General features: G+C 36.6%; 1 long non-coding RNA gene across 1 annotated transcript in view; it reads left to right on the plus strand.

Moving 5' to 3' along the window:
- The window catches only part of LOC103239952 (uncharacterized), a 231,424-nt gene that overhangs the window by 118,614 nt on the left and 88,487 nt on the right, over positions 1-24,323 (plus strand). The window lies entirely within an intron of this gene.

Here is a 24,323-nt window from a genome sequence, read left to right on the forward strand (position 1 = left end):
TCTTACTCCACTCTTGAAAAAAATGATAAACTCACCTCTCTTGTATTTGCCTATTTTCATCACTATACAGATAAATACATTTTAAGTCACATATTGCTTTTTAAAAAATGGTTTGTTTACAATTGCATTTTAAATTAGAAATGAATTCCTCAAGGGAAGATATTAAATCTCACTTACTTTTCTACCCCAAGCCCTAATACAATGCTTCACATAGAGCAGTTATCCAATGAAAGTTTACTGAGTGAATAAATAAATGAGCAAAAAGGTTTGCCATTGAGACATGGAATTAACCTGAGTGTCCATCAGCAAAAGAATGGATAGGCCAGGCGCGGTGGCTCACGCCTATAATCCCAGCACTTTGGGAGGCCGAGGCGGGCGGATCACGAGGCCAGATCAAGACCATCCTGGCTAACGCGGTGAAACCCCATCTCTACTAAAAATACAAAAACATTAGCCGGGCGTGTTGGCGGGTGGCTGTAGTCCCAGCTACTCGGGGGGCTGAGGCAGGAGAATGGCTTGAACCCTGGAGGCGGAGCTTGCAGTGAGCCGGAATCGTGCCACTGCACTCCAGCCTGAGCAACGGAGCGAGACTCCATCTCAAAAAAAAAAAAAAAAAAAAACAACAACAACCAAAAATTGGATAAAGAAAATGTAGTATATATACACAGTGGAATACTATTCAGCCACAGAAAAGAACAAAACCTAGTCATTATCATCAATATGAATAAACCTAGAAAACATTAGGTGAAATAAATCAGTCACAGAAAGACAAATACCACACCATCTCACTCATATGTGGAATCGAAGAGTTGATCTCATAGAACTAGAGAGTAAAATGGTGGTTACCAGAGGCTGGGATGTTTATCAGGGACGGTAGGATCTGGAGAGGCTGATCAAAGGATATGTAATTACCGTAAAATAGGAGGATTGAATTTTGAGAGATCTATTGTACAGCAAAGTGATAATAGTCAATGATAATATATTCTTGAAAAATATAAAATTAGGAAACATTAAGTGCTCTTATCACAAAAATGATAACTGTGAGACAATGCATTTGTTCATTAGCTAGGTTTAACCATTCCACTATATATATATATATGTTTCAAAACATCATGATGGACACAGTAGAAATATACAATGTTATCTGTCAAATTAAATTTAAAAATAAATTAAGGAACAATTTTATTTTTATGTATTTTCAATATCATTCTTAGAAACATGGAAATAACCTCTTTGTTTCCTTTTGTCCTAAGTCTTGGTGATCAGTTTCTTTTTATAAACTCACATAAATTAGACTAGATAATATCTTTCTTTCTGTGGAAAAATGGTATTACTGTTCAGACTCATGGGCCTCATTGTCATTACATCACCAATCTACACACATTTAGCTCCTGAAGCCTAACTTGGAAATTGATGTTTCCGCTCCCTAGTCATTTCTGTTGCCTGTGTCTCGTACTCTTGATGAGGCTGTATTACCTCAGACACTGTTATCTGATGCAGTCTCCCCAGAGTTTTGTAGGAAAAGGCTATTACTTTCCCATCCTAGAATCAAATGTCTCTTTATATGCAGCCTTGAAAATCACTGCCCGTCTGGGTACTGTATTACATTGTGTGTGCAATTCTAATTTGTCCTCAGTTTTCAGCCGTTTGTCTCCTTTGGTGATATTGATTTCTTGAGCAATTCTGCTCTTTGATTTCAGACTATTTTCCTGAGATCTATTCTTGTTTGTTCTCTTCAGCATTTATGGAGAATTTTAGAAGTTAGCATTCACATTCTTATATACACTCACTTTAGGATAAGTCTCACATCTTTGAAATATTAACAGTTCTTTTCATTTCACAAATAGACATGGACAAGCAACAGAAATGTACAACAAACGTCTCTAAGATGAATGAATTTTCTGTGCAAACTAAATTAGCAAAACGCACCAGGGAAGCTGGGGTGGAGATGATGATTACAAAAATCTCATTGACTTCTTTATATGCCCTTGGACAAGTCAATTGACTTTCCAAAATCTCAACTTGCAAATTTGTATGGAAGGTAAAAAAAAAAATGTTTTTAAAATTCTTATCCACCACCTATATCATATACTTGTTATAAGGATCAATTGAAATATTGGATATAAATATTTTACAAAGACTTCACAAAGGTGAATTTAGTTCAGGATAAAGAAGCAGTGATCATGTTCAATATAATTTAAGTTAAATGTTAAGAAGAGTTAACAATGAAATAAATGAAAAAATCATTAATGCAGACTGCTGGTTGAAGTTTTGTTTTTGTTTGTTTTCATTTTTCCAATTGTGCCTGCATCATAGTCACCTGCATGTTCACTAAAACAGGATGCTATTCACTGAGATTGCTCTTAGATGTGTCCTATCTCCTAAAAATTAAAAATATCTATGAGGATTTAAAAGTACTCAATCAGGCCAGGCTTGGTGGCTCACCCCTGTAATTCCAGCACTTTGGGAGGCTGAGGTGGGCAGATCACATGAGGTCAGGAGTTCAAGATGAGCCTGGCCAACTGGTGAAACCCCCTCTCTACAAAAATACAAAAATTAGCCAGGCATGATGATGGGTGCCTGTAGTCCCAGCTACTTGGGAGACTGAAGCAGGAGAATCACTTGAACTTGAGAGGTAAAGGTTGCAGTGAGCCGAGATCACACTCCAGCCTGGGCAAGAGAGCGAGAATCCATTAAAAAAAAAAAAAAAAGATTAATTAAAAAAATAAAAGTACTCAATCAGATAGACCTGGTTTGAATCTTAGCTCCACTGCTTACCAGCTACATGTGGTTGGAAGCATCATTTAATTTCCACTGTCAGTTTCCTCAACTAACATGAGCACAATGTGTCATCATCTGGGTGAAGACTGAAGGAGAATGCAAGCCAAACCATGAAAACAATGTCTGGCACATATTTAGTCTCAATAAATATGTGCTATTATAAAATATCCTTTTAGATACATTGGACTATGAACATTCCTCAACTTACCCACCTATCACTAGAAAAATAGCTGCTTATTCCTTTCTTTCTTCATGTGCTAGGTTTGTAAGTTTGATGCTGGTGGTATAGAGATGAATTAAATTGAATCTGTGCATTCACTAGCTAGGACTTGAACTTATTCATTGCTGTTCCTTACTGACTAACACTGCACCTGGTGCATAGTCCTTACTCAATAGTTTCTTTTTTTTTAATTAAATGACTTAATGTCTCATCGTGCTTTCAGCTAAGCAATGGGGATGATTATGTAAACAATTTTACGAAGTGCACTGCAATAAGTGCTATAACTTAGGTGTCTTCTCCATTTAATTACATTTCTTCATACTATTCTGTTATTGTGTACCTAAATTTTATTTTCTTCCCTTTTAATTTTTCCTACTATGGCATCATTGTTATTGGTTCTCAGGCTTTTCCAACACTTGCAGTGCCTCCTTATTTTGTATCATGTAAAAATTTCATTAACTTGGTGTTTATTTCCTTTGTCTGATGTTGAATAAAAATAATTTCATACAACAGTTACTGACACCCACACTCATTCTACAACTGCCCTTCCTAGCCTGTTAAACACTACATTTTATTTTTTGCTTTGATCTCTGGCCTTTGAGCAAGTTTGAATTTTCACAATTATAATTTTATCACAGACAATTTTTAAAGCATGTTTTTCAGGAACATTCTTAGGGAGATATTTATGAGACCTACAACTGTGTGTGTGTGTGTGTGTGTGTGTGTGTGTGTATGTGTATGTATATGTGAGTGTGTGTGTGTGTGAGGGAGAGAGAGGGAGGGAGGGAGGGAGAGAGAGAGAGGGTCATATAAATCTGAATTGCATTGAATATCTTACGTTTAATACTAATCATGTGATAAAATCATCTCAAGGGAAACTTTTTTCAAAAGCAGAATGTATGTTAGATTATGAATGAGAATGTTCAGTCTCATGTAAAATAATATTAACTAATATTTTTTGAATATTGCAGATTGTCAGGTATTGCTTTAGGTGGTTTTATAAATTAAATAAACATTTTTATGAATCAATTTGAGAATTTTCTTTCATTTACAGATAAAAAATTGGGGGTACAAATCAGTTAAAGAACTAATGCTATGTCACAGAGCTGGTGAATGTATGGCAGAACTGGCATTCCAATTCCCATATATGGGCTGGGCTCATTTTCTTCTCTACTAGAATTTTAGCTTTTATAATTTTGGTGGTCCAGAGTTCAGTCTTTCTGTTTCTGTTAAGAGCAACTTGATTGAGCTTTGGGCACCACTCCAGACCCATTGATGAAAGACTCAGTAGGTCTATCCATCAGGTTTCCTGACCTCTCTTTACAAAGAGATTTGTGGTGACCCAAGAGCAATCACACTCTTTCTTTCCAAAACTTTTATCTAGATTGTGGAAACAAAGACTGAGAATGATTGGAGTTGATTCACCAAGAAGGCAGCAACCCAAAGAGACTCTCCATTAGTTCCTGCTTTTAAGTCTCTAAAGCATCTCTGAGTTTTGAACTTCCAAAGTATGGTTTTCTTTGTTTTCTTCAGTTCTGTGAGGTTCTGGAGTAAGCCCGTAGATTATGATCATATGGGTTATGCACTGCCCAACTGCAGAGGGCACGAGTCTCAGGCAAAGGCAGCCTTGTCCCTCACATCCTATCAGCACACTCCTTTTGGGTGAAATGAGTTGCAATCAGTATCTATTGCTTGCAATTAATGAACCCTAATTAATGTTCCAAGATACAGTGGCTGTTATGGACTAAAGTGTGTATGTATTAGAGCCTTAAACCCCAATGCGATTGTATGTGCAGAATGGGCCTTCAGGGAGGTAATAAAGGTTAAATGAGGTCATGAGGGTGGGGTTGCAATCCAATAGGACTCTCATTCTCATAAGAAGAGGAAGAGACACTAGAAATCTCTCCCTCTCTCTCTCTCTGTCTTTTGTACACACTCAGAGGAAAGGCCATATGAGGACATAGCAAGAAGGTGGCTGTATACAAGTCAGGAAAAGAGACTTCAATGGAAACCCACTCTGACCAAGCACCTTGAACTTGAACTTCATAACTGTGAGAAAACAAACTTCTGCTGTTTAAACTACTTGGTCTATGGTATTTTGTTATAGTATTCCCAAAAACCCGTGAATGTTGGCACCACAAAGTGTGGTGCTACTGTAATAAATGTCTAAAAATGTGGCGTGACTTTGGAACTAGGTGATGGGTGCAGGCTGAAAGAGTTTTGAGGTGCATGCTAAAAAAAAGCCTATGGTGCTTTGAAGGGACTCTTGGTAGAAATATAAATGCTATGGGTGATTCTAGTCAGGTCTCAGAGGGAAGTGAAGAACATGTTATTAGAAGCTGAAGGAAAGACATTCTTTTCATAAAGTGGCAAAGAACTTGAATGAAATATTTGTTTTTTGTTATTTTGGAGAAGAGAGAATATGTTTTCTAAAAGTATTAATAATCTGGCCTTATGTCTCTTTAGTGCTTAGAGTAAAATGTAAAAGGAGAGAGATAAATTAAAAAAATTCTTGGCTGGGTGTGGTGGCTCACTCCTGTACTCTCAGGACTTTGGGAGGCCAAGGAAAGAAGATTGTTTGAACTTGGGAGTTTGAGACCAACCTGGACAACATAGCAAGACCCTGTCTCTACAAAAAAATAGAAAAAAAAACAATAGTCAGTTCTGGTGGTAGCATGCACCTGTGGTCCCAGCTACTTGGGAGGCTGAAGCAGGAGGATCACTTTAGCCCAGAAGGTCAAGATTACAGTGAGCTGAGTCACTGCACTCCAGCATGGGTGACAAACCAAGATCGTGTCTCAATTTAAAAGAGAGAAAGAAAAAGAGAGAAGGAAGAAAGGAAGGAAGGAGAGAGAAAGAGAGAGAGAGAAAGAAAAAGAAAAGAAAGAAAGAAAGAAAGAAAGAAAGAAAGAAAGAAAGAAAGAAAGAAAGAAAGAGAAAAAGAGAGAAAGGAAGGAAGGAAGGAGGGAGGGAAGGAGGGAAAGAAGGAAGGAAGGAAGGAAGGAAGGAAGGAAGGAAGGAAGGAAGGAAGGAAGGAAGGAAGGAAGGAAGGAAGGAAGGAAGGAAGGAAAAGAAAATGAAAAAAAAAAAACTGTTAAGCAAAGTTGAACCAGAACTTGAAGATTTGGAAAATTCTCATTCTATTCATATTGCAAAAAATGAGAAAATGTTTTCTGGAGAGAACATCAAGGATATGGCTGGACAATCAGTCCATAGGGAGATTATCCATGGAGTTAATCAGCCATCTCAGCAGCACCAGCAATAGAGGTGGAATTACATTAGCTGAGACACTGCCAGTTTGGACTAAAGGGAAGACAAAAATATGAAATAGAAAAAGGCTTTCCGGCTTCTGAGATTCCTCAGGACTGGACAATAGAGCTACTGGGCTCCAACATGCTTTATCCTTCAAGAAAAGGGAATCCCCAGGTATTATCAGAGCTACCACTCTCACTACAGACCTGGAGGGCAAGCCTTTTTTTTTCTCAGTTTCATAGGGTGGACCTCCTATTTAGTTTTACCAGGCCAAGCCATATCTGCCCAGTGCCCCAAGAGCAAGGCCTCTGCCCAGAACTGAGCGGGAAAGGCTGCAGTCTTGGGCTGTGGGAGCGATGTTGCCACTGGACTGGGCCTGCAGGAAGAACATCGAGACAAAGAGGATTATTCTTGAGCTTTAAGATCTAGAAGAATTTGCCTTTCTAGATTTTGGACTTTCTTGGGACCTGTCATCCCTTTCTTTTTTCTGATTTCTTCCTTTTGAAATGAGAATATGTATCCTACACCTGTCCTGTCATTGCATCTTGGAATCATATAATGTGTCTAGTTAAAACGTTCAGAGATAGAAACTGCAATTTTGCCTCAGGATGAATCATACCTAAAGTCTCACCCATCCCTGACTTAGATAATATTTAGGTGAGATTTTGAACTTGGAACTGATGCTTGAATTCGTTAAGACTTTTGTGGCTGTTGGTATGAGGTGAATGTATTTTGCACGTGGGAAGGACATGAATTAGGGTAGGAAGCAGAGAAACGTGCTACAGACTGAGTTGTGCCCCCTCCCCATTCATACATTAAAGCCTGAACCCCCAGTGTGACTGTATTTGGAGGTAGAGCCTTTAAGAAGGTAATTAAGATTAAATGAGGTCGTGAGAGTAGCACCCTAATCCAATAGGACTGGTGTCTTTTTAAGAAGAGAAAAAAGACACCAGAGAGACTCTCTCTGTGTCCACATACACACAGAGGAAAGGCTATATGAGAACACAGCAAGAAGGTGGCTGTGTACAAGTCAGGAGAGGCTTCATAAGAAATCAGCCTTGATGTTACCTTAATCTTGAATTTGTAGCCTCTAGAACTATGAGAAAATAAATTTCTTTTGTTCAAGTCACCCATTCTATGGTATTTATTAGTTAATACCATTAGTTAATATTTATGGCAGCCCTGGAAAACGAATACAATTGCCTTGAGCTCTTTCAGGGTTTGGAGGGATGTAATTCTGTCTCCTGTTCTGTCTGTCCAGAGGCTAATAAAGGCTATTTTGGTTATCCCTCCCAGAGTTCATTATTGTGTGTTAAGCAGTATGCAAAGCAATGAGGAGTCAATGGTGAAGAAGATAGACCCAATTCTTACCCTCATAGAGCTGAGTTAATATATATTAAATTAATTTTATGCACAGCTTCTTTACTTCCTTAAGATTTATGCTAAAACGTTAATTCGTCAGAGGTCTTCCCTGACCACCTAGCCAAAGAAACAATCCTCTAAGTGTGAGCTCTCCCAGTCCTGCTTTGGTATCTTCCTTCTATAACATTTATCAGTTGACATGTTATATATTCATTTTCTAATCTGCTCATCTTATGTTTCCTCACTAAAATGTAATCTTGAGTCCATGGTCCTGTTTTTTCTACTGCCGCATCTCTTTCAGTTAATGCCAGACATGTGAAGATACTTGACATATTTTTATTAATTTGCATTAATTAGAGAGTAAATAAAGTACATAGCAAAGTAAAAATGAACTAATGTCAACTCAAAATTTCTGTAACTACTTTCTGTACACTTTTCCACTGTGTGAATTGCTTCTTCCTTCGCGTGTTTCTTTTCAGCATCATTTTTCTCCCTCTGCTTTTTCACTCTGTCCTTACCACTCACTCTCTTTTTTTCTGTCTTCAAATCTGCCTCTTCTGCTCACTCTCCCACTCATACCCATTTTTAATTACCATCTTCATAACTTAACATAAGATACATTATATCCTATATATTCAATAGTTAAGTGGTGCATACATCCTTGTTACTTACAAAGTGGATGAAGTCATTTAGTTTAAATTATGCTAAAACAAACACGTAGGCAAAGTTGTAGCTGATCTACGTCGAAATCGAATTGATTTGTGAACCTTGAATTTAAAAATAATATTTCTCAGTCCTATAACAACTCCAGTGCTTCATTCTGAAGCCATGATATTCCCACAAACATGTACATCTTTTCAAAACTAGATTGAGTTATCAACATAAAAATTGCTTAATGCCATACATTAAAAACTCTAAAAACTTGGATTTCTGGCTCTTCTTAGGAAATAATATCCTGAAGAGGTCCCTGTTGCTGGCTTATTATCAGCTGCCCTGCGTGCTCTAGAGATTTTCCCTTCTTTTCTCTCATTGTTCCTTCTCAGATTCCCTGCATCTGACTGCATTTGCCCATGTGCACCTCATGATTGACCCCTGGAGGTATGTGACATCATAACACTGATCTACCCAAAGCAATATTTTTTTATAGGATATATTAGGTCTTAAATAAAGCTACTGCGTTGAGTTGAATCTTTCTAGAATATCTTAATGGGGTAAAAGGGATTTCAAATTTGGATCAATTGGGACAAGTATTATAGTTAATTCTCTGTTCATCAAACGTATGGTTTTCCTTACGACTCACCTCCTGTCTGTCCTCTAAATGGCTACAGCAAAGGTTAAAAAATCTCTGGCTAAGGAAACAATACTTCTTTAGGATCTGGACCCAGCATTATCAGTCTTCAAAAAGGGCTCTTATCAAAAATCTCAATCTTACAGCTAATTCCGCTCTTCCTTTCCATCCGAAGTTCTAAGAGCTAGGATCTTTCATTGTGTCTGTGGCCAAGACCACAGCTTGCAGCTCCACTTAAGTAACAAGCCTTTCTCTTCCTGGCCTTTTCAGTAATTCCAATACAGATGGCCCATCTACTCTTACCAATTCTTATAGGGACCAGATTATTGCCTTTGAACTCATATACATACAGTTTATATACTCTTCCTCTATGGGATTTAGGAATCCCTAGTTATCTAAGTTCCTTAACGATTTGAGAAATATGTGTATAGTGCCAACTGAAAGCCAAGCACAGCATCAGTTCTATTTCTAGTAAAGTTGGACTGGAGATCCTGTTTATGGTTTTACTGAAAAGGAGACCTCTCCCTATTCTCAAAGCTATATCTTGAGACAGTTGTTCAGAAAGTTGGCACACAGACATGGCCTTTTTACTTGGAGATGCCACAAAACCTCATCAGAAATTTAATTATCAAAGGATGAAGAATTCCAGAAACAAAGGAGGAAGACAGCCAGGTAGACCTTTAGACAGTCTGTTTTATTACCTGGGTTGGAGAGATAAAAACCCTCCTTAGTAATTAGAATAGCAATGGAGACATAAGCCCAGGCCCTATTCTTTTGTTTAATGCTGTGACACCACTCAGGGTTAATGTAATTGCATATATCAGGCTTTTCTTAGGTCCAATTAGCATGTCATTCCTCTTCTTTACATATCAGTAAGCAAGGGAAAAAATGCTAGAGAGGAGGCAGTGATGTTTAACAGTGTCCTGTCTTAGAGACAGAGTGATTGTCCATAATTGCCAATATAAGAACAGGAGACTGTTTCTTCTGATAGTTATAACAATTTTCGGCATCAACATAATTACAATGTTTGTTTTACAGGTGAGGAAACTAAGACTTAGAGATATTAAGTAAATTGCAGAAGGGCAGATGTATGTCTAGTAAGTGGACAACCTGAACTTGGACTTGACCTCTATACTTCCGACTACCTTGAATAGGAACACCTGCCTGGCTAGCGTTTCATCTATACTACTGTGAATGGAACCAGAGTTCTTACCTCATTCTAGTTTGTAAGTCTATTCTGGAGGCTCTTCCCCATCTCTCATTATGTTCACACATGGCAACTAAGCCCTAATTGTGACTATTTCAATGAATTACAAATAATCTGCTTTGGGTAAAATGTGGGGTATTAGGAAGAAACATGAGAAGAATAACTCTAATATTTTTGTTTAACTTTGTAGGGTCCAAAATGAGAATAATATTCTTTGCTTAAAGTCATTAAATGTCTATTTTGGGGAGTGGCACCATGCAGAGAGTAGGGACTGTACTTTCTTAACAAGAGAAGCAGATGTCCTGGCACAGATAAATTAATTTACTTGCTCATTCAGAGCAAAGACACTTTTGTAGATAAGAAAAAAGATTTAATTTATTTCACTATTTGAGAAAATACCCTACTTGTAATCTTTAAGCAAAACTGCCCCATGGCTTTTAGCGAGATCTATGATAGATCTAACTAATAGGAAATAGTGTAGTGAAATTAAATTTGGAGGATAAATTTTAAAGCTAGAATGTAAGTCCCCTGAGTGACTTTTGCCCACCAAATTTGTAGTTGTAACCCTAACACTTAGAACACTGGATCGTAATATGTTAGACATATTCTTAGTAAGTATTTGTCTTCTTAATAAATATTTGTTGAATGAATGAGTAAAATTTTGAAAGAATATTAAGTTATAGGAAGTTGGGGCACCAGAGTATGGAGATGAATTATCAGTACTATGATAGGACGTTGTTGTTCAGAATTTATTTCATTTTGGTGCAACTCAGTTAGCCAAGAGCATACCTCTGAATTAACTGAAGTTTGCATTTGGCCCCCAATGTACTTGAGCCCTTGGGGACACCCCATTTTTACTCAATTTAAGTGTCCATTGCCCTATGGTCCTTCTTTTCATTTTCACTTTATGGTTCCCAAATCAAACACATGCTTTTTTTCTTTTTAATTTTTGTGGTTATATATATCAGGTGATGCATATACACCCTGATTTTAAATTTTTTATGAGGATGAACATATAAACCCAATACAATAAAAACAAAAATGAAAAAGGAGTCCCACTGGTCTAATTTCAGGTAAGTGATGGCAAGTATGGAATTTACTAATGAAGCCATCAGATCCTTGCTGGCCGCTCTGTCACGGCAGTGCAGGCTGCGCCTGTTCAATCTACATTTCTGACCAGTCTGGGAAACTGAGTTTGTGACAACACAAACACATTTATTAATACTACTTTTAAGTGTTTAGTGTTACTCTTAGGGTGTTTTTCTGGGTAATAAGAGCTACTCAATATGATTATATTTTGGACTTAAAGGAATATTTTTTAAATGGAGCTGCTTCAATTACAGATTTATTAAGGTTCAAAGTAGAACCTTGAGAAAGAAGAGTATAGAGTCATCAGGATGTCAAGTTCGTTCACTTCACAATAAATCTATGTAACATAATGGAAAGATTCATCATGGAGGTAGTAGCAGAGGCAGTCATACAAAGACAAGCCACAGAGCAGAGGGAATCAAAATGTATTATGTATGTAATTTAACAAATGTGCCCATGAATCTAATTCCTTCAGGGATTTATAAACACTAGTGCATAACCTAGGAAAAGTGGAGTAATTGCTTTAAATGTCAGCCTTGTATTCACTTATTGAGGGAAGAAAATGAAAAGTTTATAGAGAAATAAAAGAAATGATAATATGTTCCTTAGGTTATTTGGCTTATCCTAAATTTAGACTGAGCAATTTCCAAATTGCGAAAATGGAGAGTATGGAAACAAGAGGAATATTCCCCTTGGTATGTCGTATTATATGTGAGACTTTAATTATTTTAAGTCAATAGCCAGTGGATCTGTGGAAGTTGCTTTCTTATTTTCTATAATACAAATTATAGCAGCAGGCATACAGAAGCTGCTCAATAAATATTAATTTGTGGCAAAAATCAATAATTTCTCCCCACACTTCTGTAATTTCTCTATTTAGTATCATATTGGAACATCAACTATAATAATATAGGTAAAAAAATATATATATATAAAAATACAAAACAGTACTTACTATTCTCTTTGTAGAAATTTTTCTCTACTTTTACATTTTCAGTGAGTCTGACAAGACTATGTCAAAGTATCCTGCAACAGGAGCATAGAACAGCAGGGAGTCTTTCTTATTATTAAATTGTTTTTTCTGTTGTTGTTGTTGTTATTGTCTATTTGGGTAGGGCAATGAGAGAAAATAGTTCATTCAGGATTAACATTGTTCTATCAAGCAGTTAGTATTTTATTTTGTGCTAAGGTCCATGCATTAGGCTGGAGACTACAGGGAGAATTCTATACTAGCTTTCCCAATGGTGCCTGTCTTCAAGTGAAATGTACTCTGGTGCAGCATCAGAAGCATCATCCTAATATTTATAGCAGCTTATACCAGATTGAGACCTTACAGATGCGCCCTCTGGTGTGTTGGTCAGGTCCTGAGGAAGGACCCCTCATCTCCATGCTCAGCCTCCTCCAGAAAGAGCTCCTCACATTGGCTCTGGGACTTGTTTCCATAATCTTTTATGGTGACCAATTCCTAGACTCTATTCTGTTATCTCAAGCAGATAGACCCTAATATTACTTGATGGGAAAATGCACAAAGCAACAGTGATAAGAAATACAAATTAAGAAAATTAGAAACTTTCCCATTCATATAAGAGCTCCTAATGGAAAGGAAAGCAACAGAGTTTAGTGGGGAACGATGCTGGAGCAAAACCACTTAGGTTTGGATTCTTCCTCAACCACTGATTAGCCCTGGTGTCCTTGGGCAACTTAGTTCAGCCTCTTTAAGCCTCACTTTCCCTACAGTGACTCCTACTTCAAAAAGTAGAAGTTGTGAACTTCAAGAGAGATAATATATGCAAAGTCATAATACACAGTAAAAATTCATATTAATATTATAATATCTTGTTTTTCATGAAAACCAGCTTAACCATTGCCTGCATAGTAAATTTTCATATGTCTTGGCATAATTCTTGCCAATTTTTAATAACTATGTCTTTCAATTATCAAAACAAATTGGAAGTTTTTAACCTTACAAATAGTTCAAAATATGATTTTCAGCTGAAATTATACTATACGCTAGCTGGATCTAAAATTTGTTGAGTGCTTCTAGTTGTTACATAAAACTTGAACAAAAGAGAAGTCTGAATAATGCTACAGCTTCCTTTTATCCTCTTCCCCCTCAGAGACTTTTAGTCTTCAAAAAGATTCTTTGGTGAGTCAGAGTACAACCTGTGTTCTCTCATTTTCCTGAAGAAATGACTAAGTTCCATGTTTTTAATTGTTCTTTAAGACCCTAACTTCTCTCTTGGCAGGATGAAGACAAGTACAGCGTGTGAGCCACACTTCCCTCATTCATAAGCACGGTTCAGGGAGAAAAAAAAGTCCTTGAGTAGTTCACAGGCTTAGTAGCTCTGCAGCTCCGGAAATACAATGTACTTCCAAGAAGGCTTATAAAGTGTCCTGTTAGCAAGACCTGAGAGAATGACTCTTTCTTCTGACTGTATTTAAAGTTACAAAGAACGGAAAGGGTATTGGTTTTTCTCAGTGCAGCAGAGACATTGTGTCTATTCCTTGTCCAAAGCTTGATTTGCTCATGTTGAAAAACAGAAAGAAAAAAAAAAAAAAAAAAGAAGGAAGGAAGGAAACTTATTTTAGGTATGGAATATGATATGGCTTGGATTTGTGTCCTCACCCAAATCCCATGTCAAATTGTAATCCCCAGTGTTGGAGGTAGGGCCTGGTGGGAGGTGATTGCGTCATGGAGGTAAATTTTCCCCTTTGGTGCTGTTCTCATGATAGAGTTCTCATGAGATCTGGTTGTTTAAAAGTGTGTAGCACCTCCCTTCTTGCTGGCTTCCCCCTGCTTCAGCCGTGTAAGATGTGCCTTCTTCCCCTTTGCGTTCTGCCATGATTGAAAGTTTTCTGAGGCCTCCCCAGCCATACTTCCTATAAAGCTTGGAGAACTACCAGTCTCAGGTAGTTATTTACAGAAGTGCAAGAATGGACTAACACAGAATGTTTTCTTTCCATCTTTTAAGATCAGTAAGAAATCTGTAGCTATACTCCCACAAATTTAACGCCTTGTTCCTATCCTACTGTGTTCTTGCTGCAATACCTCCAACCCTGCCCCACTTTGAGAATAAATTCGAAAGAAGATTAATTTTTCACTTTCCTATTTCTTCACATTCTGTTCACTCCACTTGGAATTCCCTCTCCCGTTTATCTCCATCTATCCTTGTTCAAGTATCTAACCTTCTTCTCAAATCTACCCCAAACATTGTAAATTCAAATAAGCTGTCCTTTATCTGTAAACTGATACTTGAGTTACTTGCACCTCTCATTTGGAGCTTAATCATGTACTGCCTCGAGGAACAGGTCTGAGGTTGCTGTTTTGCAACACTAATAAATTGCATAGAGTGAAATCTTTTCTTCCAATCCAGATTGTAGGTTTCAGGGCACCATTTATTCTGCCTTATACAAAGAAGTTTATCAGCATTTCTTTTCCCTTTTGAAATGGATGCTTATTATTTTTTTCTGAAATTTGTTTTTATAAACAGCATCTTTATTGTCTGCTTGCCAAAGAGTCAAGAAGAATAAGACAGATACTCTAATTTGTTGTGTAATTAGCTTCTACAGTGGCCATATAAAAGTTGACATCCCCTAGAATCCTGACGCTCTTGGGAATCTGCAAAATCCCTTTTTGCTTCATCTTAGTTCTGTATTGACTCATATGCTCAAAGTAAATGTATGTCTCTTTTTAATAAAGATGTGGCACTTACCGTAAAATTTATAAGGAGATGTTAGAGATGAAAACAGAATCACATTAAGTAACTAATAGGGCTTTGGGATAATGAAAATTAAAGTGAGTCTGTAAGATTTTAATCAATGTAATTGATTCATTGATCTGAAAGGGAGTGGTCCCTATTAGTGTATCTCAAAATAGTTCTTGTTAAAATCATTGTCTTTGGATGTATTGATAAGTCTTATAATTATTTGAAAAAGTATACATGATTAGAATATTGAGCTTAATATAATTACTAAGCAGGCATGTGTCTGGTGTCTGGATCACCCATCCCTCCAAAAAAGCATGGAAGCAGTTGGAATGTAGCTGAAGTCATGAAGGGTTCCAGGTAGGATTGTCCCTCTTACTTCAATACCCAGAGTGTGTACCACATGGTCCAAGCAACCCTGTCTCTCCACCTTCACCTTGCCCTGCCAAAACTGCCTTGAGCCAAAAGGGTAAATCTCATGTCTTTAGTTCATGTTTATGTCAGTATTCAAAAAGTGCAGCAGGTCATCCCTCCCCTCATAGGGCATCTCCTCCCAGTGTAGCTCAATGGATTGTGGTTCACTGTCACTCTCCCTGTCCCTTCTTTCCTTAATTTTTGTCCATAGCACTTATTGTCAGCTGAAATACCATATGTTTTACTAATTATCTGTCTCCCCTGACTCAGATGTATGCTCTGTGAGGGAGGATTTACATGTGCATATGTGTACAAATTGTTTCCATATCTCCAGTGTTTAGAATAGTGCCAGTACATAGCAGGCACTGCATAGGTACTTATGGAATAAATGCATGAGTGCATGCACGAAAGTCCTCCTGGTCCACAAAGGAGGCCAGGCTTGCAGAGGCAAGCCATGGCTGGGCAGTCCCTGAAAAAGTTCTACTCAGCTGCAGCTGCTTGTTTGCAGCTGTTACCACTTGGCTACGCCTTAAAATGTTTGTGAATGTTTTCAAAGCCATTTTGAAATATTTAAACTTCAAGGGCTCTATGCTAAGGGTTAATCCAAAAGAAGGGTAAACTTTAATATCCATAAATGCTTACTGAAATTTCATTGAAAATAACAAGCCATTCAATCATTCATCTGTTCATCCGTCTGTTTCTCTATTTAACAAATTTTCCCCTTCCACATATTACGGGCTAGAAAATGTGTTAGATGCCAAGAGTATAATGGTGAGCAAAATCGCCAGTCCTTGTTCTGAAGGAGAGTTTATAGTTAGTGGAAATGACTTAAATTTTTAATATCAATGCAATAACTCTGTAGATTGAATTGGATATGATTACTTGTATCATATTTTATCTACTGGTGATAAAAGGATTGTGTATTGTCATATTATTATCCTCCTCCCCCTTTCTAGCCACTCTACCTTACCTCCACTCCAAACCTTTTCCTCATTATGTTCTATGCCTGGAATCCCCTATATTCCCTCAATTCCCTTCCTGAATGAGGCTCTTTTTCTCTTGTCTGCTACTATCTGCATATCTTTATCATAAATCATCACGTTGTTCTGTAATTACTTGCTTATTTATTAGCCTTCTCCCTTTCAGTACAAGCTCTCTAAACAGTTCATGCCAATGACTATTAGTATTCTCCATAATATTAAAAGTACAATCCTTAGCATTTTTGGGTCAATCATATTAAGCCGCCAACTCCAGAAACCCCAAAACCAATGAAAGAACTCCATCCTTAACATTCTATCCCTCTAGAACCACTCTTGGTACCAAAATCTGTATTAGTCAGACTCCTCTAGAGGAACAGAACTACAGGAGATACATATATGAGTTTATTAAGTAGTATTAACTCACACAATCACAAGGTCCCACAATAAGCCACCTGCAAGCTGAGAAGTAAGGAAGCCAGTCAGAGTTCCAAAACTGAGGAGTCTGGAGTCTGATGTTTGAGGGCAGGAAGCATCCAGCACAAGAGAAAGATGCAGGCTGGAAGGCTAGACCAGTCTAGTTTTTTCATATTTTTCTGCCTGCTTTATATTCTAGCCATTCTGACAGCTGATTAGATTGTGTTCACCCAGATTAAGATTGGATCTGCCTTTCCCAGTCCACTGACTCAAATGTTAATCTCTTTTAGCAACAACCTCACAGACACACCCAAGATTAATAACTGGCACCCTTCAATCCAATCAAGTTGATACTCAGTATTTACCATCACACCTACTCTACTTCGATAGACTCCTTATTGTTTAGTAAAACATGTGGATCTAGCGTATTTTAAGCCTTAAGTATGAAATTATCCATTACTCCAAAGAATTCTTGTTTATTTTAGTAGGAAAAGATATTTGAAAAACTGAATCTACACATTAGAGGTATTCATTCCTATTAGATTGTTACTATTTACAGGCACCTTCAGTGAACCTAGGAAAGAAATTCGAATGCTTATTTTTTAAAGATAAAATACTAAATAATAAATATTGATAGTTTTCATTAAAATGTAGAATACAGAGTTCTTAATGTCTTAGTTCATTCCTGCTGCTATAACAAAATACTCAAGGGATTGGGAAATTTACAACAGGTTTCATTGCTCTTCAGTTCTGGAATTTGGAAAGTCCAAGATCAAGGTGCCAGCAGATTAATTGTCTAGTAAGAGCCCATTCCTGATCCTCATAGATGGATTCTTCTTGCTGTGCCTTCCCAAGGTATAAGATCTAGCCCTTTAAGAGATGATAGGTCATGAGAATGCCAGGAGATTCAGTGTCTGGGAGAGCCTGCTGTTTTCTATTTCAAAGATGGCATCTTCTTGCTCTGTCCACAAGTGGTGGAAGGGGCAAAAACTAAGACGTTCCCTCAAACCTGTTTTATAAAGGCACACATTTCATTTATGAGGGCTGCCCTCATGACTTGATCACCTTCCAAAGGCCACACCTTTTAATACTGTCACATTGGGGATTCAATTTCAACATGTACATTTTGTGGGGACAAAAATTCAGACCATACTTTCTTCTAATTTATGTATGTCTCTCTTTCCTCCCACAGTAATAATCCTGACCACTCTGTGAATGACAGAAACTGAAAACTGCAAACTCAATTACTTAATCCCATAATATATACAATGTATGTATCCCCTAGAGACAATCATTAGAACATATGTTAGGGTTTACCCTTTCTTGTTTTAATATTGCATATATATAAACACATATACCTCCACATATGTATCATATATACATATATAATATGTGTATATTTGTATACACATATGGGTATATATTTACTTTTTTCTCTTCTTAGCTAAATATTATATTAGTAGGCTTTCTCTAGGGTTTCTACTTTATTTGCTATTTATCTAGCTGCTTTGTTTAAAGAAAGATTGTGTATTGGTTTCAATGGTTATCTTTAGTACCCTTATAATATTTGTAGTTTTCTCTTTTTTGGTTATTATCTTTTGGTTCACTTTGATGATTAATATTAAATTTAACTAGTAGCTTATTTTTTCCCACCTTTTGTCTCTCCTCCTTTTCATAATATCATTTGATATGCATCCTTTGATTTTTGGCCTTTTTATTGAAAGGTTCAGGCAGATCTAAGAAGCATGTAGCTTCTGTCTCTGTCTTTTCAGTTAGTACACTAATATAAAACTTACTTTTCTATTTCTATTGAAGGACATTATTGGGAATTTACCATAGGAAAAAAAGAGCTCAAATTTATTATTTAACTTTTTCTCTTACAATATTGCCAACACAAAGGGAAGTAATTTTTAAATGTTATTTTCAAAATAGAAGGTAAATTAGTTTGTAGATTCTAAATGTTCAAAAAGTAAATATTCATCAGACTCAAACCTTAACATTACAAATTGCCAGGTAATTGCTATTCTCTTAAATGTTAAAATGCTGTGAAAGTTTTACACATTTGGTATTTGTCAAATGTAGTCCAGGTTATTTTGCCTTTAGTCCTTTATTTCAAAAAGTTATTTCATAATTAACTAAAAGCAATTACCAAGTACTCATAACTACTCCAAAGAGTTATAGAGATACTCAGTAATAACTTTGATACTCAGTAATAACTTTTTTACATTGGATAAAAAACAATTACCCTAGAAAATAATGGATAGCTCCACTTTGATGCATTCAGTAACTGTGGCTATCAGGTTGAGGGGTCTCTGAGGAAGAAGTTATAAAACAATCATTGCACTGATTGCAATGGGGGTACAGCTTGTGTATTTTCTCAACAAAATCCCTTCAGTAATGAAGTATAGCTTTTCTCTGGATAACCTCCTCTCTGGATCCTTGAATTTTAGACCCAGGATTTGTGCTGTGGAAGAGATTCATACCAAAGTCTCCCATGCTTCTGTTGAATTCTGGAATTACATTTGTGCTCTGGCCTGAGTTACAATTATTTGCTTCTAGCAGTGTGATTACCTTATTAGAAAAAACTAAAAGGCGGAAAGCTAATTTCTGGTGCCAAATACTCAAAATAGATCTTCTTTCTAATATGAGAGATTATTCTCTTCAAATATTTTAGTTCTACATAAACAGCAGGTAACAGGGACTAAAAGATATCTGTGACTATAAAAAATATGTTTGTGGAGTTTTACCCTACCATGTGTGCTGTTTGAAGGCTGTCTTGTGCTATATGTATGAGGCACTGATTAGGGGGAAAATCATGCAGTAAAAGTTTGTCTCTACCTCTATCTCTGCCTTTGCCTCTGTATTGCAAATCTGGGAAGGAAACAAAGAAACCCATGTTGGAAGACATTTTTTACAACATGTTGTTTGCACTCAGAATTAGCTTCTGCCCCTTCCCCAAGTGTTACCAAAGAACTATTTTAGTTGATGCAGATCAAATGGAAGATTATTTACACCTTGAATGTGAGTTCTGTAATCATTAGTTTCTGAACAGAGATTTGTGTCCTGGTTTGCCAATGAGAAGGAGCCAGATTCTTTAAGACTATTCCTGAGACTAAATCAGAATGGAAAGGGGTTAAAGCCCTGGGGTTGGGTCTTTTCTGAGCTTAACAGTCAGCAGAAAAGCAAAGGCTTTCTGCCTCATTCCTACTGGGCTGGTTGAAGGAGGAATTTCCCATACCCTGCACTCTGTGCCTTTTGGTGGTAATTTCTTTCATAAAGGCTGACATAATGACATTACTACCTACTTACAATATAGTGATAATGAAAGCTGTGTTTCTGGGGAATAACACACTGCAGCTAGAAGTTCAGCAGAGGTACAGAAAGGCAGCACCAGCTTGGTGCAAGCTGGCAAACTGATAAAAAGGACTCAGACCTCAGTGACTTTCTCCTGAGTGTGCACTTGAAAGACTTCAGTAATTATTTCTTATTTCCTCTTCCAACATTGCCATTTCATACCCCCACAATGCCCAGTTTCAGCCGACTGCCACAGCTTATTGCTCCAGATACACTGGCTTTCATTTGTTGACTTCATCATGCCAAGCTCCCTTCCTGTATCAGGGTCTTCTCTGACTTTTGCCAGATCTTCCTATGGATGACTTACCTGGCCAATAAATTTTTGCAGAAGTTCTTGGTTTCTCTCCATCTCTAATGTAGCCCTATTCATTCCCTAGCACACTATCTTACAACATTTTATTTATATAATCTCATGTGATTTTGCTTATTTATTGGTTTAATTATTTTATAAACTAAACCTTTGTGTTAGTTCATTCACACACTGCCTTAAAGATACTACCTGAGACTGGGTAATTTATAAAGCAAAGAGGTTTAATTGACTCACAGTACCACATGGCTGGGGATGCCTCAGGAAACTTACAATCATGGTGGATGGTGAAGGGGAGGCAAGATGTGTCTTACATGGTGGCAGGAGAGAGAGAGGTGAGAAGTGTCATACTTTAAAACCATCAGATCTTGTGATAACTCACTATCACAAGAATAGCATGGGTGAAATGGCCCCCAACATCCAATCACCTCCCACCAGGTCCCTCCCTTGACATGTGGGGATTATCATGTGAGATGAGATTTGAATAGGGACACAGAGCCAAACCATATCAGCCCTCTCCCCAACACACAAACATTAGAACATATGCTTTATCAAAGAAAAGTCTTCATCTATTTTGCGCACTGTTGTATCTCCAATGCCTAAATAAGTAAGTACTCAGTAAATATTTTTTGAACAAATAATCATTCACATTTTCTGCCTTTTGGTGAAGGCAAATATCTTGTCTGATAAAGTATTTTAAAATCAAGAGCATTTGATTTTTCTTGAATATAACTATTATAGCAAGTACTAAATAGCTATCCAAAATGTGAATGCACTTCTGCAAAAGCCAAAATTCTGATAAAGGCCTAAAGAGTCACTAATGGTCTATGGAAGAATCCATACTGACAATGTGGTTCACCCTTAAATGACTCATCAATTGGCTCAAATGACTTTGATGACATAGGTGCCACTCCCTTCATCATGAGCTAAAAGAGTATAACTGATTTAGTGTTGTTAGCAGATTTTTACTCTTAAGTTGGATAATTTTAAGCATTGATGCATATATATATATACACACATACACACACACACACACACATATACACACATATATATATACACACTTATGTTCTTTCATATATTTCAAAGTGAAGGTGAAAAGAGTAACGGAGATTTACAGTTTGGTAAATATAAATTAAAAGGACTCATTAGCCTTTATGTGGCTTTTAGTTTAGTAGCACCCTAACACATTGTTGTTCTGTTTTTCTCGATGAAATTCATCCTATTTTGTTACTTTCTAGAATTGATTTTCACATTTTTGACTAAATTGGTAGAAGCATTTAATGCCCCCCACCATCTGTAAAGACTTTTATTATGTTGATATAAATGTTGGTCTGAATTTTGAATCAGCATAATTGAATGATTGGTTGGGGCCATTTGGACAAGCTCTCCAAATAGCAGGTTTCACCAGAGTGACTGATAGGGGCCACATTTGTACTCAGCCTTATAAAAAATAGGATATCCCCAAGGCTCCTTTTCTGAGAGGCTCTATACAGAAGTCTTCATTTTGCAGCCATTCCCACTGCAGTTACTGCTGGAATCCATGGTCAGGTATGGTGACTAGAAGAAGCTGACTTAGTATCAGTCAGCTTCTTGGAACCACATTTGGTATTGGAACCACATTTGCTGAGATGAGCTCCTACATTCCTTTCTCTCCATTTGAGGGTAGTAACTGTTGCATGAAAATGTGGGAGATGTCTTCCACCAGAGATCCACCCTCTTTTCCTTCTGAGAGAAGGGTTTGGGGGAAATGATCATTTGCTTTAAGCAAAATGAGGTATTTTGCTTAAAAGTGTGTTTTGCCCCTTGCTGTTTGAAACAGATGAAAGTTTTTTTCATTTTGTTTGTTTTTTTGTTTGTTTTTTAAGACTAGGTACAAATGTGCTACTAGATCTGTGGCCTGGTCATAACTGATACATATAATTGCACCCTACATTTTCTTGCTTTTCATCTAAGTTTTCTATTTGATAACCAAATTCCATAATTTATTGATAACAAAACAGACTATATAATAGGTTGGTGTTTAATTTTGGAAGATGTAAACATTACCTTTTACATATTAATTTTTTTTCATTTAAATGTTTAGTTTAACAAATAATTATGGCAAACTATTTGTGAAGAATTGTGACCTGGCCATTAACACAGTATGTAAATTCTGAAGTTTACAGGCTAAGAGATTTTCCAGCATCTTATTAAAGATCATGATTTTTAAAATCAGAAACTTTGTTTCCAGTTTTGGCAAAATACACACTAGCTGCATGAATTTAGGCAAAATACTCAAACTATTTAATCTTCCCTGCTCCTGCTTTCAGATGATGATGATATCTACTTGATCAGGTTGTTAGGAGAGTAAAATGGAAAAAAATTATGCAAAGCTTCTCAAACAGGACAATAAATAGAAGATATTATTTATATTAGAGATTTTAAATTAGGTTGAGTTACTGGCTCCCAGTTGAGGAGATCTCTTGAAGCCAGAAAATAATGAATGATTATTGTTATTATGTCACTGTTGAGTAAAATAACTTATTTAGATAGTAGTACAAATTTGTATCTTAACAAAGGAGAGAAAAACTAAAAGATCTCTAAGAATTTCCAGCTCTATGTATATAAGCTATCTATAGAGAGATTATGTCTATCTATCCATGTGTATATATATCTACCTATCTTATAGATTATATAATCTATAAGTCTGCAATAATATATTTTTATATGATCTTATAGATTATATCTATATCTATAAGATTATATCTATATCTATATCTAGATATAATCTATAAGATGGGTAGATAATATAGATAAAATCTATATATCTATAGATAGGAAGATATACATACATAAACAAACACATATACCTATCTACCTATCTAACATGTTCTTATCTACACAGGGAAAATAATTAGAATCCTTGGATTTTCTCTGCATTTAGACATTTAGAAACATAAAACATAGTCTAAGTAGAGTACTCCATTTGCCTTTGGGGGTTAGGGTCAGGTAAGTTTCTGTGTCAATAATTGTGCCTGTACTAATGGACTTTGATCATCTATACTCAGGTACAGTACATTGATCCCATTAATGTGAGAAAAATTTATGATTTTATTTATTTATTTTAGTTATTATATTCCAGCAGCAGAGAAGGAATGGAAATGGAATAGAAAGCCTGAGACACAGATTGATAGGCCTATGCATAGGGAAAGTGAATTTCACTACAGAAGTGAAACTATCAGTGAGAGAGCTTCTTGGAGTGGAATTACCTAGAGAGGTAGAGAGGTTGGTGATACAGGAAAACACAAACGCTGTTTGCTTATTTCAAAAGTTAAGACTTGTGTTTTCTCTGAGAATAATTTCTCACTCTCTTCACAGATGTCAGTTCAATCTGATTTGAAGTCTAAAGAAGTTATTAAGAGAACGAAGGAAGTTGATTTGTTTTTACTTGATGACAGCTGACTCTCCCTACCTAAAACAGTGCTGAACACTTGATAGGCATTCAGTAAATATTTGTTGAACAAATTAACAAATAGTTTATATCCTACGAGCATGGTTTTATTGTCCTCCTGAGAGTGACATTTAGTTTGAAAGTCTGCAAGATTTCTAAGAATGTTGTTGTGGGGTGTGGGAAGGTCAATTTAGGTGAAGAGATCCACCTAGCTTAAAAGAAGTAATTTATTTCACAATAAGAAGACCTCTGAAAAATGTATCATTTTATAAGAAAAAGTAAAACTGTTGCTACTTTAGAAACTTTTTTTTTTTTTTAAATTTATTTATTATTATTAAACTTCAAGTTGTAGGGTACATGTGCACAACGTGCAGGTTTGCTACATATGTATACTTGTGCCATGTTGGTGTGCTGCACCCATCAACTCGTCATTTACATCAGGTATAACTCCCAATGCAATCCCTCCCCGCTCCCCCCTCCCCATGATAGGCCCCGGTGTGTGATGTTCCCCTTCCCGA

This window comes from Chlorocebus sabaeus, chromosome 13, assembly GCF_047675955.1.
Source record: "Chlorocebus sabaeus isolate Y175 chromosome 13, mChlSab1.0.hap1, whole genome shotgun sequence".
Classification (NCBI taxonomy): domain Eukaryota; kingdom Metazoa; phylum Chordata; class Mammalia; order Primates; family Cercopithecidae; genus Chlorocebus; species Chlorocebus sabaeus.